The sequence below is a fragment of the Hippichthys cyanospilos genome, chromosome 2 (genome assembly GCF_059441005.1).
Source record: "Hippichthys cyanospilos isolate Australia breed blue-spotted pipefish chromosome 2, RoL_Hcya_1.0, whole genome shotgun sequence".
Taxonomy (NCBI): Eukaryota; Metazoa; Chordata; class Actinopteri; order Syngnathiformes; family Syngnathidae; genus Hippichthys; species Hippichthys cyanospilos.
The window spans coordinates 22,255,327-22,271,472 of NC_142370.1; the positions used below are offsets into that span (position 1 = coordinate 22,255,327).

A 16,146-nucleotide genomic window follows, 5' to 3' on the forward strand; every position below is an offset into this window, starting at 1 on the left:
CATCAACAATGACTCAACAAAAAACTGAAAGGTATAGGGAAACTAAATACATTCAAAACTGACAAAACAAACAAGGAACACATGGGCATGACACAAAATGAGCATGGCGCTGATTGGCAAACACTAGGGGAGCAAGTTAACGCGGACAGGTGAACGTAATCATGGTGACGGGACACTAACACAAGCGGAGCAGAGAAATGAACTCAGAACATGAACAAAAGACCAAACAACCCAAAATTTAAAAAAAGACCAATCTCTTTGGGCACTCCCGTTTCCTCCCACACTCCAAAAACATGCATGGAGAGGACATACCAAACTGTCCTTAGACGTGATTGGGAGCGTGAGAGCTTGTTTGTCTCTGCACGCCCTACAATTGCCTGGCGACCTCTTCAGGGTGTGTTTCCCCAGCCTACCACTTACTACCTGAAGTAAGTTGGGATGGGTGTGTAAATCTGGTCTCGGGTTTGGTTCAGAATGGATTTTCAATTCAGAACAATTTTCAATTAAACCTATTCAATTAAGTGAAAAATTATTTCTGCTTCAATCCATAGCTGTGCAAGAACCATAATACCACTTCAGACAAAACAAAGGAATACGAAGTATCCATTTTGTTCTTATTTCCATTTATTAAGATTTGATTTGTAAGAAATATAACTTTTTTCCTCAAAAACAACACATGGACAGCTGCTACTCTTTTAAGCTGGTTATATAGTATATAGTTTCATAGTATAAAATATGATGAAACAAAAATAAAGTGCAACTCTTACACAGAAAACTGTTGCCCAATGAAATATATGAATATTTCTTTTAATATTAATATTTCTTCAAAATTTATCGCAAAACTATATGACAATACACTTTTTCAAGTGAGCAGCTATATTGATAGTATGGACAAAGCATGAAACATGAGCCAGTTCATCTCTGAGCATATGGGTATCATTATTTTCACTAATTTAAATGTATGTGAGTGAATTTTCTGTGTAATAATTTGGAACTTACAGTACATGCATACAAGCGAGAAAAGTGCATTTTAGAGCAAGAAGACTCAGGACTAACCGCTATTCCTATCATTATTGATCTATTTAGTGTGCAAAAATATTTATCACAGCTTCAAGATGATGATAGGGGAAAGCCACTGTTAATGCTTACACAATCAGCAGATCCGTGACGGTCGAAGTCCATTAGTTTACGTTCTGCCCTTGCTATAGTCAAGGAAAAAGAGTCAGCCTGCATGAACAATCCCTGTCCACTCTTAGTCTACACATCAACCCGACAGTGGGGCATCGTGGAAAATTGCAGCGCCGACTTATTATGCTGGCAAATGAGCTCAAAATCTACCATGAACACACTGCAGTGACTCCAACAATTATTTACCTTCTGCGCAGGTGTTTGATGTTGTTCTTCTCCCTGTCATAGGCAACAGTCATTGTTCCAAGTGGTGTACATTTGTGGGGTACCTTACATCATTCATTATTACGCATATTAACAGACAGCTTTTATTTCCACTCACGATGGATCTTCTCGTGCTCTGTCCAGGTAATGGCGAACACCAATGCTGGGATGTGAAAACAAACAAACAAACAGACACAAACGAAATAAAGTATACTGATAAAGATGTGCATTAGACGTTTTGAATTTCGCCCTGTTTGTTTTTTCTAGGTTCATCACTTGTGGTTCTTCTTTCATCTTTTGTGCTAATTTGTTAGCTAAACAGCCTTTGAAAGTTAAGATTGTCCTGACAGCCCCGACCCAATTGCTCATGCAGAATCTGCCCCAAATCTTTTTCCGACATACTATGGCAAACACTGACGTTCAAGTGTTTTGCCACACCAAGATGACAGCCCAGGACGAGTTCCAACCACTGATGCCGGCTTGGTATGTAGATGGCCTTATGGAATCTATGACTGAATGCAAACATAGGGAGATTTAACAGCCCGAGTAGACCAAGTGTGTGGATGTGTTAATGAGAGCAACCAGCGTTCTGTCTCAGAGAAAGCTGGTCAGTTTCCCTTGTCACATCCTATCGAGAACCCGGCGGGGAACCGGGAACCTATCATTCCTCATCCATCTTGCGATGCAGAACTTGGCCTATGTGGTGAATTACTCTATCTAATCTTACAAAACAGCTATTACCTACAATTCTAACTGAAGAATGGAAGTCAATTCTTCATATGGCAGCACCCATACTTACATAGACATAGCACACAATATTCTCTTAGCCATGTAAGGTGAGTGAAAATGCTGAATATACGGGCCCTCTAGAGTCTAGAGGGCCCGTATATTTAGAATTTTCGCTCGCCGCTGAAAGAGTTAATGTATGCCGACATTCCAGCCAGAGTAGCCTTGATAATTAGCTTGCTCACAGACAAGACAACGGCTTGGTCTATGGCTTTGAGTCAGGCCATTGTTTGTTCTTCCCTTCTGACATTTCTCGCTGACCTGTCTAATGTATTTGACCAACCATTGCAAGGCAAAGAGGCAGCTAACCAGTTATTGGACACGAGACAGGGCAATTTATTAGTGGCTGGGTTTTCTATCGGGTTCCGCATACTAGCAGCGGAAGCGGCTATGACACTTTGTGCAGTATTTTTGGCAGGTGTTTACGTTTCCAGGTAAAAGATGACATGGCTGCCTGAGATGAGACCTCCAGTCTGTGGGACCTGATAGGCTTGACCATCCGATTAGACTGTGTGAGCGAGTGAGAAAATGAGCATGGGAGTCAAGGAACTCATCGCTGGCCATTGCCCCTTGGAGACCCAACCCCATCAGACACAGCTCCACCACTTGACCAACACATTGCTTAACCATTCTCGTCTGTCAGCGCTGATCCAATGCAGCTGGTAGGGGGCCGTCTGACTCCAGCAGAGCAGGACAGTTAAATGAAGCGTCACCTGTGTCTATACTGAGTTTTTCCTAGTCACAGGGTAGCAGACTGCCGTCTGTGGTCATCTATGAACGAGTCCAGGGTCTCAACTCCCCGGTCACCATTTGAATCTATGAAGCATAGCTCAACTAGTGAGTCTTTGCCTCATGTTTTTTGTCATCCAACTCCAAAAGTTTCTGTGGGCCTGAGACTGAAATTAACAGGAGAAATTTCTTGTTCTAGACTCAATGTTGCCTTAACAGCACTCATCGATTCAGGGGCAAGTGACAATTCTGTGGATGGTCCGGTTGTGAACAAAATGAATTACCCTCTATTCAAGTTAGACAGTCTCAAGACCATCAGTGACCTGGTCGGACACCCTCTGGCAGTAATAATGTATCATTATATCATTATCATAATAATGTATCATTTCTACTGACAAGGAATCATTGCGAAAACATAAATTTTCTTTGTGATCACTTGTTGTGCACCTGTGGTTTTGGGGCCTCCATGCTTAACTGCACAACAGTAATTGGGAAAGGCCCTCAATCGACAATTGGAGCTCCTTTTATCATGCTAACTACCTTCAGGCATATATATATATATATATATATATATATATATATATATATATATATATATATATATATATATATATATATATATATATATAATTGTCTCTGTGTCCCGAAAAAGATTAAGAGTCCAACCCCTTGTTCTCTGACTTTTTTCCTGGTAAAACTATTGGGTTATTGGAATGCATAATGTATCCCAACAAGGAGAACAGAATGCATCCCAACAAAAGAGAAACAAATAACATATAAAACTATACAGATATAAAACTGCACTAAGGTGTACTTATGCAAATGGCCAAATGCCAACATAATTTTAAAACATATTTTTATTTGAACTCTAATGGGTTTTATTTAAATTTTGCAATTATAGTAATACAGTCTGATTGGATGTAATTTTTTGACTATCTAGCTTCTTTTTATAATCGATGCAAGTTAGTCACATTTTCAGGTCGGACTGGTGAAAATTGTTCCTGCATTCTGTAAAATTTAGCTGACCAAACAATTTTGCTCACAAATATGGAGACAGGCCATAGCTACTGAACCAAAACAAACAAACAAAAAAAAAAAAACAAGATGATCAAAAACAAGTGCCTTTCTTCACAAGCTATGTTGCTCTTATGTCAAACCATGCTGTGCCTAGTTTATAAAAGATTCCTCGACATCTGAAGCGTTGACTCACTTGTTTCCCCTGCAACTTTTCTTTGCAAATGTCTGTTCCAATAAGGACCTTTCACTGAGTTTCCAGGACGTCCTTGATTCATCTGACAGAGAGGCCTTGCTTGTCACGCTGGGTGCTATGTCACAGTGGCAGCTTCCTCCCTGTTTTCATTGTTTTGTGTAGGTTGGCGTCAAGGTTCTCTGAGTCTAAAAGGCAAAATGCGATGATAACAAAGCAGTCACGTTGAGCTAGGCATGAATGTGTTTAATGTCAGTTTTGTTTTGCTCTATTTTTGTAATTTCAGGAAACATAACATTGCTTCAGAGAAAGAAGGACAGAATATTGGATTGAAGAGACTAATCTGGCAAAAAGACTGAAGACAAGAGAAAACCACCTCAAATTACTCCAGCTTCTTTGTCTCTTTGAGGAACTGTTGGCTATCTGTCCAAGTGTGCTCTTGTCACAAAGAGCATGGGGCGACAGCCAAACTGACGACCTTTCCCTCACATCCACCCTTTGGTCCGTTTGAATCGCGAGGGAGAGCAGTGCATGAGCAACCACAAAAATGAGGGTTCACTTAAAACAGTTTATTGGCTAGTTGTCGTTTGATCAACCCTAAAAACTAACATCACACCGAAAACGCATGTAAATGTCCCTTAAAAGATTAAAAGTCCAGGTTCCGACAAGTCCTCTGCCACCTTTCCAGGTCGGAGGCCACACATCATGGTCACCGTTCGGGGGATGAGAGGAAAAAAAGCAGGCGACCCACAGGGGAGGGGAGGGCAAAAATTAGTGCACTGACCAGTGAAACGCACGCCGTTGTGGCGTACACACATACACAGGCGCTTAATGCACCGTTGTCAGGCTGAGGATCAGCAAGGCCTCCGCCACTGGATCCTCAGGATCACACCGCCACCAGCTCCAATGCATTCCCTCTTCAGGGCACATGTTCAGCACAGGCAGCAGTCACCAACCAGACCTTCTGCCCTCTTTTCCTAACCCCTGTCCTTTTGAAAAGGGAGTGTAGTTCCACCTCTGCTTATGATAGACCCATTTTGCCAGGTTGCCAAACTTGATTGGCTCTTGTTAGTGCCTGCCCATTGTCAATTGAGCACAGGTGTTGAACCATCTAATCAAGGGCATGTGCACAACACAATGACATAGTGAAAATCAGTCCACCACTTACACTCTGACACATGCATACTGAGGACAGAACATTTACAAAATTCAAAATAGGTGGTCAGTCTGCGTGCATATGCCTGCGAGTCGCACCATGCTCATACGTCACTACTTGCGTCACTGCATACATCACTAAAATGCGGGTCTGTTATTGGTCTGCGTCACTGCGTCACTAAGATGCTGGTCCGTTATTAGTCAGCGTCACTAAGATGCTGGTCTGCTATTGGTATGTATCACTGTGTCACTAAGATGCTGGTCCACTATTGGTCGGTGTCACTAAGATGCCGGTTGATGGAAGAAATATATTTTATTTATCGTAATTGAAACAAAACATGCCGCTCAGAAATGCATTTATATTGTGGACCGGGGGGGGGGGGGGGGGGGGGGTGAACTATGTATGTAATATATGTAATATAAACGCCGGCCAGAGGTGGCGCCAAAATTTGCAATGTCGCAATCTCGCAGTGGTCGAGACCAGGCTAAGTATTGTGCTATCGTTAGCTTAGCACAGTAACTACGGTTCAACAGCTGTTAAGTGAAGCAAATGCTGCACATACCAGTTGTCCCAAGTTCTCGCTTCCGCCTTTCTACAAGCCAGGTGAGTGCTCTTGCTTGGCTCTGTTTTGTATTGAAATTTCAGCTGGCCGTGTTGGATCGCTCCCGGTGACCGCAAAGCAGCCGCCATGTTTCATTCCTGCCTCCTGCATGAGCCATTGAATGTTCCCAAAGTCGATTGGCTGTCGTGACGTGAAACGCGGAAAAAGTAAAAAAAAAAATTAACTTCACGCAGAGGTGAAATTTTGCTTCTCGTAACCATGCGCGGCCATTCGCGTCGCTCCATTTGTGTCCGTTGCGTTGCTCCAATCGCATCGATCGCGTCGCTAGACGTGCATTCGCGCCCAGTCACGTGAGCTCCATTAATTACAATACAAAACTCTCTGCTTTTTCGTATCGTTCGCGTTTGGTGTGCGCGTACCATTAAACTAAATCATCTCCAAAACATTATTTTGGGTGCAGCCCACGCGGCCCGGTACCAGTTGATCCACGGACCGGTACCGGGGGTCGGGGACCACAGCTTTAGATGGCATCCTATTGTACAAATACATTCTTGAAATCTGCTATAGAAAATTAAACTTAAAATGCTCCTTGAAAAATCATTTTCAAAATTTAACCATATGATTTGAACACCGTGGGCTCCCTAAGACAGACTAGAGTACAGCATCAGTGTTCTGTGGAGTACGAGTACTTCTTGGCCATCCTGTTGGGTTTTTTCTTTAGGGCAGATACAGTCTCTTTAGTCTCTGCACAGCTGTCAAACTATCACCGTTTTTATAAAATATTGTTATGGCTAATATGGGCTGTTGTCCGTTCCACTGATTCATGACTACTGAAATGGCAAAGTATTTACTTGTTCAAGGCCACAGTCTCACAGTGTTGCCACTTGCTCATGTCTAGCAATGCACAATTGAAAAAAGATCCAGTTTTTTGGGTCACCCTGTATTAGGTTGGGATAATTAGTATTCATATTTGTAATGTGATCAATATTTTGTCATGCAAGTGTCGCTGGCAGGGTAGTCTCTGAAATAGTAGTGTCATGAGCATCTTTCGAATATGGTACTCATTAATTTAAAAGCATCCTGCGGTGAGAAAATGTATTTAGACCTTAGTCTACAATAACCATAATACCATAATGAACTCATGTAGTATTGGACTGCAAACTTCAGCCATTTCTTTTTTCAAAACAACTTGGTGTTTACTAAAGCTCCAATATTTCATTAAAAAATGGACAAATTGTATTGCAATGCCTATTTCATTTGACATCATGGTCTCAAACCTTACGTGATTTGCCATACTGATAGATTTAAAACAAAACGGTGAGTCTTTTTTCCACTAGATGAATGATGAGTGAGGACTTGGTAAAAACGATTGGGCAAAGTTTATTCATAATTTAATACTTTAGTTTACTGTTATTGTGGTTTATAGTCAGTAATAGGCACCGAAGTTCAGAACGCAAATGTCTTTTTCCATGTCGGATAAGAACATTATATTTCCCTGTTGTGATACAAGAGTACAGTGAGCCCCTGGTTTACGAGGTTAATCAGTTCAGCGGTTGGGATCGTAATGCGAATTTGCCATATGGCGGGCAATCCAAACCTATATTAATAAGATAATGCGTGTAAAACCCCAAGTAAAAACATAAAAATTGTATATACATATTAAAATTGGTATCAAAATAGTATAGTAAAAGCTACTTATTTATAATATATAAATATATACTCACACACACACTTAGTAATAGCTATGTCTTTGATATTAATTTAAGTCTTAAAGAAATAATACGCATGAAGTTTTATGCACACTTTAGGTAAAGTAAGATGTTTAGTAAAATCTGTTTTTAATCAGAGAATTACAAGGCATTTGTTTATGGAGATTTAAACCTCAATCTGTCAAAACCAAAAGGCTTGTGTTTTTTGTTGTTTTATTTGATTTTTTTTGGATTTGATGGTATTGCCCTTTTACATCACATTTCACTTCAGCCAGTAGATGACTGCTTTGGATTATAAGCAGTAAGTATCTATTTTGAGCAGCGAAATATTGATTGTTTACAAAAGCACATCAGTTGCACATCTCAAAACTCCAATTAAACACGGATGCTCGAGGAACGGTGCATCGCTTTGAAGTGTAACCACTATGGAATGGGAAATGGTTAATAATGGATTATTATTGTTATTATTTAAATTGAGTGCTCCTCAGAAGATTATACTACTTCAATAGCACAAGAGTCGCATGTGGTCTTTTCAACATGTAAGTTCCCACAAGAGGCCAATTTCCTTTTTGTTGTTTAAAAACGAGAAATTATTTGATAGTGGCAATTGTGTCATCTTCTTTGCAGGTTTCATGTTTTGAGCCTCTTCAACATTCAAACAAAAGTTTATCTTAAGGCACTGCTAAAAGCAATGTGTGTCTGACAGTGTGAAAAGAAATTTAAATTACCATTCTTCCCCACTGCACTCTGGCTTTTAGAATTTGTGAAATGATTTTGAAAACAAACATTGTCTCGTGTTCAGCATCTTCACTTTCCTGCTTACCGTCCTTCCAGCAGCACAAGTCAGACTCTATTAAATCACAACACTTCATCTAAAACTCTACTCATGGGTATTTACACATCCACGGTCTCATTTAGCCCACTGCTGTCCCCTCTGCCACTTCAACCTACCAAGCTACTTATTTATAATATATAAATATATACTCACACACACACTTAGTAATAGCTATGTCTTTGATATTAATTTAAGTCTTAAAGAAATAATACGCATGAAGTTTTATGCACACTTTAGGTAAAGTAAGATGTTTAGTAAAATCTGTTTTTAATCAGAGAATTACAAGGCATTTGTTTATGGAGATTTAAACCTCAATCTGTCAAAACCAAAAGGCTTGTGTTTTTTGTTGTTTTATTTGATTTTTTTTGGATTTGATGGTATTGCCCTTTTACATCACATTTCACTTCAGCCAGTAGATGACTGCTTTGGATTATAAGCAGTAAGTATCTATTTTGAGCAGCGAAATATTGATTGTTTACAAAAGCACATCAGTTGCACATCTCAAAACTCCAATTAAACACGGATGCTCGAGGAACGGTGCATCGCTTTGAAGTGTAACCACTATGGAATGGGAAATGGTTAATAATGGATTATTATTGTTATTATTTAAATTGAGTGCTCCTCAGAAGATTATACTACTTCAATAGCACAAGAGTCGCATGTGGTCTTTTCAACATGTAAGTTCCCACAAGAGGCCAATTTCCTTTTTGTTGTTTAAAAACGAGAAATTATTTGATAGTGGCAATTGTGTCATCTTCTTTGCAGGTTTCATGTTTTGAGCCTCTTCAACATTCAAACAAAAGTTTATCTTAAGGCACTGCTAAAAGCAATGTGTGTCTGACAGTGTGAAAAGAAATTTAAATTACCATTCTTCCCCACTGCACTCTGGCTTTTAGAATTTGTGAAATGATTTTGAAAACAAACATTGTCTCGTGTTCAGCATCTTCACTTTCCTGCTTACCGTCCTTCCAGCAGCACAAGTCAGACTCTATTAAATCACAACACTTCATCTAAAACTCTACTCATGGGTATTTACACATCCACGGTCTCATTTAGCCCACTGCTGTCCCCTCTGCCACTTCAACCTACCCAGTCTTCCTGCTTACCTGATCAACCAGAAGATTGGTCTCTGTCAATAATGGTAGACCCTCCTTTTTTTCAGGAAAAAGGGACAGAAAAGGGACAGAAGACAAAAAACATGCTTCAACCGTAAATCATACTCATAATCCTTTCTCTTTTCTCAAAAATGTATGCTGTACCTCATAATCCAGCTCACTTTTCCTCTGAACTGAGAAGTATAATCCTGTATATGCACTCGGGTGTCCCCTTAATATTTTAAAAGCACCGTAGCACGTGTATTCAGCCGTGCTTTGGTGTCTCCTTGCTGCTTTGGTTAAACAACTGAAGTTTGCAAATCCAGTGTAGCTCCAAACACCAAATTGATCCTTCACAAACACAAGGCATCCCCAGCAGATCTATTTGCCAGGGTTATCTCATGCCCCTGTTCGCCCAGTTAAAGAAAAAAGGCCAAGTAGGGACAAGTTAGCTTAGCAGTCCCCAACCAACTGGTACCAGGCAGTGTGGGCTGCACCCGAAATAATGTTTTGGAAATGATTCAACAGCGCAACTGTTGAAGCAAATGCTCTAGAGTGTCTGGGAGCAGGCAGATTACATACAGCCTGGCGACACAAGTTAGCTGAATTCTAATTGGCAAAAAACTCCAACTTAAAACTACAACACTATATGGAGCGCAATCAAATGAATATAGAATGACATGAAAAGAACAGAATTTTAAAAATTTTGAAAAAATAAAATACACTCACACAGTGGAATCTATAGATTGTAATTTAATCCGTTCTGGAGTGCAGTTTGCATTCTGTATTATACAAAATGGCTGCCTAAAGACTTGATCTCGTGTGAGAGTGCTTTCAATATTGTATTTATCATGCATTTTAGTGCTTAATTCAAACTTGAATTGGTTATCCATGAATCCCAAGATTGTTAGTGATGTTAAAGACATCAAGATAAATCATCAAGAAGATGATTTATATGGAAACGAAGCTGGGGATTGAAGGAACCGTGAAAAACCTCTCGCCTTAAAATAGTTCCTAGCGTATTCATTTTTGTTGAAAGATCACCCATACCACAACATAGTGAAACAATGTATTTAATCCAGACAGCGTGGGAAAGTACACGAGGCCTCGTGCCAGTCCTGCCACAGGTCGGAGCAGAAAATGGCAACGTTTCACCTTCCTGATTCAGTTTTTATAACCTTTTGGGGCGCGTGTGGGTGTGTGCGTGGGGATGGTGTCTTCACAAGTCTTTGTTCTTTGGAAGAGGGAGGAAGTCTGAGCACCTTAAACCCTGACTGATATGTTCTCTTGATGGCCACAACTGGCCTTTTGTTTCTGGTTGAATGCTGTGTCGGGGGATGCCATTTTTTCCTGTTGGAGGTGAAGACTATATCTGCTTCATACTGACATTACGTCGTCTCAGTCTTTATTAGAATAACACAGTAAATAAAGGTAAAGGTAAATAAATCCTTTTTATTTTTTATTTATGATGTAATTTAATTGTTTGCATAAATATTATATATAACTAGCACATACTATACTATTTTGCAACCAATTTTTAATATGTATATACAATTTTTATGTTTTTTATATAATTAACATAGGTTTGGATTTCCCGCCATACGGCGAATTCGCTTTACAATCCCAACAGCGGAACAGATTAATCTTGTAAACCGGAGGCCCTCTATATTGAATTTTTAACGATGTCAATCGAGAAAAAAAATTGTTTACAAAAATACTGTTACTGTAGATCCGATTTGTGAGGTAATGAGGTCAAGTAGATGACAATTAAAGGATAAAAGTAGGATAAAATTCTAAATAAGCATATACTCCTTCAAATGCCCACGGACAAGATTGACCCAATAATTCAGTCAGCGGCGCCACTGACCTTTTAAGAAGGCCTTTCGCTTTTGAAGCCAAGTATTGAATAAATTCTAGGACAAATTAAATGCTCAAAAGTCATCTGAAAACAGCAGTTTTGTGCAGAGTCTCCATGTCAAGCAATATTCCCAAAAAACTGAATCTACACTGGGTTGTTTTTTTTTTTTTTCTTCATTTTTGTCTCTCAACCTTTACTTTCAAAGAAAGATTTGCATTCAATTCTGAGGACATTGTCGTAATCTGTCAAAGAAAATCTGCCAAGGAGCAGAAATGACAAACAACAAAGAAACGAAAAAAAAAAACTGTTTTTCTTACGTATAAAGTTATTTTTGCAGTTAGCCTTGAGAAATAATAACGTTTGTCAATCCATCCTTCTATTTTCTATATGTTCAGATGGTTACTTAACGCTTTCAATTCAACTGCTAAATATCCACTTTTCCTGGGATTTTGCTCACTGCAATTGACCGCTATTTCTTCGTGACACCCAGCCTATTAATATGTTTCCAATGTAGTGGGCATTGTTTTTGGTCTATAGGTGGTTTTGTGACCCACTGGAGCCATTCTATGAAATCCTATTGTGTTCGATAGAAGACAGAGCTCATGTGTTTGGGTTGATTTATTCAGATACATTTCCTTGTATGTAGTCAGTATTTGCCCCCATTTTTCAAAATTTCTTTCATTATTTTTATTTGCTGTTTATTGAAATTAATAAATACATTTCAAAACAACATGACCATCCCCCCATTATTAACATAAAACTAGATAATGTTTTCATTGGTTGGTAGTATAATACTTTTATTAAGAGTATAATTTACCCCTAGTTTTAAATGAGAAGTAATAATCGATCAAATGTAAACCATAATCACTTTAACTGGGAGTATATTGTAAATGCATACTTGAGTAAAAGAGCTTACATTGCTATTTTGTAGAAAAATAAAAAGATAAATACATACATGGATTGAAAAAAGCTTAACATGAATGGGCTTTGCTTGTCCATTAAGGTTGGCAACGCTTTTACATCAGCAGCGCAACAAAATTTCGGAAGAAATTAAATTGTATTAAATGTCTGCTGGAGGACGTGATTGGGTTTGGGAGAATAATGGGTTTCAAATGGATGAGGCTTTGTCTAATTTTCTTTCAGGTGGCCCTGGCAATAAAGTGTGACTTATGGTGATAAGTGGAGAAGAACTGAAGCACATCATTGCACTTATATAAACCAACGACTGGATACAACGCGTGTGCATTTGTGTGCATGTGTGTGTTATTTCAACAATAAATTTGAATTAAAGTCCTCTACATAGCTTGACCTTGGTATTGTGTGTTCACGAAGCCCTTCCAAAGGTCTGCCTTGTCACTCACTTGGTGTCATCTCCATCCTTTATTTGGAATAACAGCTACTCCCCCTTTTCCCATCACAACATTAAACCAGAAACCCCACCTCATAACAGTGAGTCGAGATGAGACAAAAACATTTCTGACAATTGGGGAAAATGATGGGTAAAGGCAGAATGGTGGTGGTGTGTGTGTGTGTTGGGGGGGTGGGGGGGGGGGGGGTGAAGTGCGAGATGTAAGCTGTCAACGAGTCATCACATGCTCTTCATGTCAAATATATCAACACCATTTTGGGCATATTTGGTTTCACTCCGGCTCACCCATGGGATTTAACAAAGGAAGCAGTATGAATAGATGCCCCCATCTGGGTGGCGCTCACCATGTAATATAGATAGTGAATACTAGACCTACAAATATATAGTAAAATATATGTTGGTTGAATTAAAGACACATTAATTAACACCTTATTGACACTTATATTGGGTTTTCAAAATTGATAACGATCCAGATATTACATAGTGTCACTTTAATGAATTCCCCAAGTCCAGCCATCATGACTAACATTAAAACATTATGATTTTATAGCCTTAAGCATTAATCAAAACACGAGAGGCTTCTCTTCCTGAAATGTATATATCATATTTTTGCAAGTTATTAGAACTGGAAGGAGCCCACATGCTACTATTGATATTTCTATGCTCAGCCATATCAATTAGTGTATAATAAGGCTGCTCTTTAGGTGGCCTCCTGTTTGTGGCCCCAAAATCAGTACGACGTGTTCAAAGATCAGGCGACACTGAGCATCTCAGAGTTGTAAAACGTCAATAACCACGCTTACTTTGCACAGCGCTGTTGACCAACACATTCATTGTGATTGTGTGGCTTGCACACAGAAAACGTTGTAACCACAATACTAATTGAGAACCCTTGACTTTGTTCACAGGATGTGCTTCCCACATTTAAAGTTCCTCTAATAAATCAATTGAATGCAATTTCCACCCAATGTTGCATGAATTATTATTGTTTTGCCCATTACATATGTAGCCCTATTGACATTTCAGGTTCATGAGAAAACATACAATTGCACTTTCGGTCCTGATATAGCCGTGCGCCATAATCGTGCCAAAGCAGCATTTTCTCGCTCGTTGCCTTATTTAAAATTCCTTCTCCCACACATCCTCCAAGGAGGAACAAGTTTATACAATATTTATCGCACAACTATATTCCTCAGTTGTGCTTTTATTTTTTACTTTCACATGACTACAAATCACGTTAGAAAGTACAAGTGGTTCCTTGCAATCTATATTACTTTTTCCATCCATTATTCTTATACATGAGCCATGCTTTATCTGCTTCATATTTAGGACCTGTTTGACATACATAAGTGACCCTGTAAGTATTGTGCATAGGGCCCCCGACAGTTTAGCTCAGGGACCATTACAACACACAAACCCGTCTACCTCAAAGTAGACGATACACAGTGCTAGTCAGTCAAAGACTTACTGTATGTAAAAGTGGAGTGGGAATCGCTCTCCTTTTTCTTTAACTTGTGACTGGCTTTCTTTTAAACTGTGGACAAAAAGAGATGTTTGGCGCAGACACAGGCATGACATGCGGCACGACACATCAATGAAATACAATCCTTTCATACATAGTTTCTTGCACCTGATCTTTTTTTTTGTGCATTCCCCCCCAAAAAAACAAAAACAAATGATATTAACAATATTTCAGCATTTACTTTGCACGACATGAAACCGTCCTGTGTACCCAATTACCACCCAAGGGATTACTGTACGCAAAATATTGACTAATTTTGATCAATTTGATTCAATTTTGAATCTGTTAGATAGATGTCGTTAAAAATGTGATAGTTTTTGTCTTTATTTTGACCTCTGCGAAAGCTCTCGTGTTGCCACGCATTCATTGGCTAGCCGTAAGCACCGGTGGCAAACAGATGGGCCGGCAGTGACAGCGACACACTGCTTAGGCAGCTGTGCAAGCATGCAGGAAAGAGGTAATGAATAATCATTTACCAAGAGCGTCCGACTGATTCATATTAATAACGAGCTGTTCTAATTACGTTTTCACATCTTGCTGGCTCTTTCGTATGAGACCAGTATGTTGTGATTTGGATCATAGTTTTTAGTAAATACACCAGCGTATGGGGTTCTTTGTTTCTATAATGCAAACCTGCAATTGTTTCCCTTTCTGGAGACTAACTGGCACATATATTTCCATGTTTCAATTATTCTCTTAAGAAAAGAATTGAACCATTGTGTCATATTTTGCCTGATCCTTTGATCTTTACATCCAAGGCATATTATTTCAAAGGGAAATCAGGGAAAGAAGACACTAGGGAGCTAAAATTCCACTCAGGCGGTGACATATCAAAGTTCAACATGGCACGACCACATAGTTATCACACTGCCAGGAGTGTGCTATCCCTTGGCTAAAACACTTTAAGGATGATCTGGAAGAAAATGACCCACAAACAGTCAAAATACCTTCACAAGGGTTAAACATATTCAGATTGGGGGCACCGGATGACTGAAATAGCCAAGGTCAAAAGTTGAACCACATTCCAAATACCTTCTTAACTGACGGCTCTACATGTTTGACTTCCAGGAATCAATTTTCACTGTGACAACTCATCCAATTGTTTAAGATGTGGTCCTAGGTGTTTGTGCTGATTGAGATAACTGAGGTAAATGGGAGTCTTTTCCCTACTGTCCGAGCTCTAGACCTTCAAACCTAGAGGAGGTATTCGACAGTACCTGAGCCACATTGTTTGTCGAGGCTAATATCTAAGGTCGTAAGGCCAGCAGGTTTTTGTTTTTTTTCAGTGATTGCAAAAACACAAAATTACAACCAACTTGAAATGACTTTGGCCTATATCGTTAATGTCTGGCTGATAACCCATGGCTCCCATGCTGGGAGTCAAAGCATTAAAACGTGTTCAGGATGTCATCCGGGGACACTTCTCGGTTAATGGTCGATTTAAAGTAAATTATTGACCTCTTCCAGTCAATCATCTAATTTTTGTTGTGAATATAAGGCTTTCAGCTCTCTATGAATATGTTCTGTCTGCTGCTGTGATTATGCTGTAGTTTTTTATGAAGCACTGTCTGCAATGTTGCTTCGGGGTTTTTTGGCTAGGTGACATCACCAGTACTCTGTATCCCTTTGTAATCAATCAAAAAGTGCCACTTCAACTAATTCAAATGATGAGTGAGACGCAGAAGAAAATGAGGCAATGCAGTTGTTACACTGTGACAACGTCGCTGCAAACAACTTCAAAGTAATAATTTACCAAGGCATTCATGTCCTTCATGTCCATGTATTACTCGGTATATTTGGAAGTTGACTTCTTCATGCCATTGGTGGAGTATGACTGTAAATACGTGTTTGTGTGTGTGTGTGTATATATATATATATATATATATATATATATATATATATATATATATATTAAGTTATGCGTCGT

At 39.2% G+C, this 16,146-nt stretch overlaps 1 long non-coding RNA gene across 1 annotated transcript; it reads right to left on the reverse strand.

Moving 5' to 3' along the window:
• Positions 1-994: 994 nt before the first annotated feature.
• Positions 995-14,231, reverse strand: LOC148427860 (uncharacterized). The gene is made up of 3 exons (XR_015864886.1): positions 14,166-14,231; positions 4,118-4,302; positions 995-1,555 (listed from the first exon to the last, which is right to left on the reverse strand). It is a non-coding gene; the product is annotated as an uncharacterized LOC148427860 (long non-coding RNA).
• Positions 14,232-16,146: the final 1,915 nt, after the last annotated feature.